At 55.7% G+C, this 3,715-nt stretch overlaps 1 long non-coding RNA gene across 1 annotated transcript; it reads left to right on the top strand.

Annotated features, from left to right (window-relative positions):
• The first annotated feature begins 424 nt into the window (after window positions 1-424).
• LOC117286882 lies at window positions 425-2,482 on the top strand. Its single transcript, XR_004518025.1, has 3 exons — window positions 425-624; window positions 1,218-1,398; window positions 1,561-2,482. It is a non-coding gene; the product is annotated as an uncharacterized LOC117286882 (long non-coding RNA).
• The last annotated feature ends 1,233 nt before the right edge of the window (window positions 2,483-3,715 follow it).

The following is a 3,715-nucleotide window of genomic DNA, read 5'->3' as shown; positions in this document are numbered from 1 at the left end:
ACCAAGAACTGTGCCATATGACCGACCCCAGGCTGGGTTACAGTCTGCCTTTTATAGGAGGTTTACAATCATGACCTCATTTGAGGCAGATCAATAAGACATTCCAGTTCTCTCAGGTCCCCTCACAGATGTCATGGTCACAGGACAGTTTAATTTTAACCCAAACGTAGCATCTTCTTTGTGGTTAGGATGATTATCTTTAGGATTCACCTAGTTAGCTATTCTAGCCCACGAGAGTGGGGGGGGGGTCAGGGTTAGGAAACCAGGACTGATGATATTCCTTTTATCTTAACTCTTTTATAGTCATACAATTCATAGAAAGTTTAGGATTTAAGGTCCAAGTGTACTTCCTAAGGTATGGCAACTTATCTCAGTTTGAGCATCTGGTCTCACCCTGGGGATGAGGCTAAGCACCTCCAGCATCTGTTAATCTTATAACATTTTAAACTGGGGCTGTGTGCCTTCAAGCTTTGTAGTTAATGATAAAACTCTGGTACGGTTGTCCTAAGAAACAAGCAAAGCAAAGCAAATTACAGAAGTGAAAGACAGGTTATTCTGTAGTTCCTTAACATTCTGTAGGTTTCAGGCTATTTACAGGAGTTCTCTTTAGCAAAATCATCACAGGTGAGTTTAGCACGTTCTACAATGACACAGAAATGGAGTACTGTTTTTTTGGTACCGGGGATCAAATTTTTTTGTTCTGTTCTGTCGTGTGTGTGTGTGTGTGTGTGTGTGTGTGTGTATGTGTTTGTGTGTGTTAGTGGAGATCGAACTCAGGACCTTGTACTTGCCAGGCAGGATTGGCGCCACTGAGCCACACTGCCAGTCCATCCTGCAGCATTGTTTATGGTGGGTTCTTGCCATCCACATTATATCTACAGAGGACAGGGGAACGGGTGCAGGTAGATGGCCAGCCAGGTGGCTGGCTGGATGACTGGATGGATGGACAGATGGACGGTATCTGACAGACAGCTTGAGAGATGGGCAGTGCTCCTTGCCCTCTGATATTTATATCCTGGTCCAGCCTCCTCCCATTTGGGGGTAGCCCCATACCCCCAAAGCACACAGAAGAGACAGGCTGTGACTTCCGAGGCTAAATCACTGTGGCTTCTGCCCTGCTCTTTGGTTCACTGCCCTGGGGGGAAGCCAGCTGCCATGCTCTGAGGAAACCCCACCAGCCAGGGGAAGAGGCCCACTCAGAAGCCTCCCTTCAACAGGGAGACCAACGCCTTGCCAGACGTGTGAGACAGCGGCCTGGGAAGCTGGTCTTCCAGACTGGCTCTGGGTTCAGAGAACTGCAGCCTCATGAGAAGCCCTGCCCCAGAAAGAAATCTGAGAAGTCAGATTTGTCGCTGAAACCCTAGGCTCCAAGACAGTTTTGTACCCAGTGGTACATGGGTAAGTGGACGGACACAGGCGGCACGTGGCTGGGTGGGCGGCTGCAGGAGGGAGGGGCAGGGCTGACGGGAGAGTAGACTGGTCCGAGTCTAGCCAGTGAGGCCCCCAGATGGAAGACCTTGGAGATGGTGCCCCCGTCCTTTCCCCTCTGCACCCTTACAGGTCTCCCTGCTGCTCAGAGTTTGCCTGGCTGTTTCTACCTGGCTGAGCTGCACAGATGCACAGACAGTGGCGCCCAGGGCCACCCTGCAGGAGTCGTGACACCAGCAGTTCTGTCCTCCGGGGCTTGGGAGGCCCTAGGCTCAAGTTCTCGCCCCAGTGGATGTCGATTCGGGGGCACAGGGAGAAGCAGAGTTTTCAGTGTCGCTCGGCTGCTAAGGAAATCAGGCTGCGTTTCCAGCAGTCTGGATTTGACAGACCTCAGCCCGCGGTGCCGTGTGGCACGCACCCCATCCGATACCCCACAGCCCAGCCCCTTCATGGGTGCAGCCGTTCTCCCTGGAGTACCCTCGGGAGGTGCCCGACTTCCAGCAGCCACCATCAGGGAGGTCGGTTTGTCCCTCCATCGCCAGAGCTCCCTGTGACCCTCCACCTCAGCAGCCCCTGAGAGGGGAGCCTGTCCCAGCCCACCATTCCACAATGGCTGGAAATGATATGGGAGACAGGGCCAGGCTGGCCTCAAACTCGCAATCTTCCTGCCTCAGCCTCCCGGGTGCTGGGATTACAGGTGTGCTCCTCCGTGCCCAGCTTGCAGCTGTTAAGCACCCTGTGTGAGCCAGGCGCACACGAGCCTGTCTGACAGCTGTGGGTGTGCAGGGTGAGAGGGAGGCTGGGAGGCTGTCGGGCAGAAGGCGACAGCCGACTTGACACACAAGTAGGGCCCAGGCAGCGCTCCTGATTTTACCCCCCATGGCGGTGGGGAGGGTACGATCCTGGCTGAAGTCCTGGAGGAGCAGCAAAGTGGAATGAGACTGACATGCTTTCAAAGAGGGGAAAGCTGGCCAGACTCGGGGTCAAACGTCCCCTCAGCGACAGGGACAGGGGAGCGGAAGAGACGGGGGAAGGCAGCTGGGGTGGGGAGCATCAGGGCAGCAGTTGTTTTGTGTGTTTTTGTTTTCTCTTCATACTGGGAATCGAACTTAGGACTTTGAGCTTGCCAAGCAGGAGCGGTGCCACTGAGCTAAACCCTCAGGGCAGGTTCTGGGTCTCTGGTCATGTCGGAAACCAAGAGTTGGGATGGGATTCAGCCACGGATTTGCATTGAGAGGGAACTCCGAGGGTGGACAGCAGGTACCGCTGTCTCGTCTTCCTCCGGTGTCACAGGGCTGGAAGCCCAGTGCCTCCGTGTGGAATCCCTATCACCTAGGGCACAGACCAGCAGGAAGAGGCCCTACCGGGGTCCTGAGCCGGAAAGGGGGGGGAAAAAAATCAGGCAGGCTGGTTGTTGTGGGCCGTGGGCGCCCCCTGGTGGCCGCTGTCTGCGCATGTCGATACCCCTTGAATTTAGGAGAAGCTGCTGCTTCCGCCCTCGGTCCACACCTGCGGCTCCGAGTCGATTCGGGGCGACCCTGCGCGTGCAAGACCACAGGCGACGCTCTCAGCTCGGCACTGGCCATCACCCTGGGCACCAGGCGCCTGGACCCCTGGGTACCCCCAGCCTGCCGCCCTGTCAAAGGCCGCCTTCACCCGCGAGCCGACCACCAGTCCCCCACGAGTCCCTGAGCGCCCCACAAGTCCACCCCAACCCACTCAGCAGTGTCGTCCTCATGTCCCCACCTCAGCTGTTGTGGGGTTTCTCACTTTTTGTGACTGAGTCTCCCTCTGTAGCCTCGGCTGACCTCGAACTCACGGCACCCAGCCTTGTACTCGACTTTATGTGGTGCTGGGGGTGGAACTGAGGGCCTTAGCAATGAGTGCACCCCTCCCTCGCCCTTTTTCTGTTTTGTTTTTGTTTTGTTTTCCTTTTGAGACGAGTCTTACTACTAAATCGCCCAGACTGGGCTTGAATTTCCTATTCTGCCTCAGCCTCTCCGGTGCTGGGCTCACAGGGGTACAGCACCAACTGAATCCAGTTTTTTAAAGTTTGCTCCACTGTAGAAAATCCGGAAGACGGGCGTGGTGACAATCTGTAATCCCACCCCTCGGGAAGCTGAGGCAGGAGGATCTTGAGTCCAACCTGGGCTACACAGCATCACCCTAAAAATAAGGTGGACTAAGGAGCAGCCTTCTGGGACCCCCGACCCCGGGAGACTGCTCGGGATGGTGGCAGGGAGGACCGGACAGACCCAGACCTTTCTCAGGAGTCGCCAGGCAGAGC

This window comes from Fukomys damarensis, unplaced genomic scaffold (assembly GCF_012274545.1).
Source record: "Fukomys damarensis isolate Sample0158 unplaced genomic scaffold, DMR_v1.0_HiC HiC_scaffold_19, whole genome shotgun sequence".
Lineage (NCBI taxonomy): Eukaryota > Metazoa > Chordata > Mammalia > Rodentia > Bathyergidae > Fukomys > Fukomys damarensis.
This window is presented reverse-complemented; position numbering and strand designations above follow the sequence as displayed.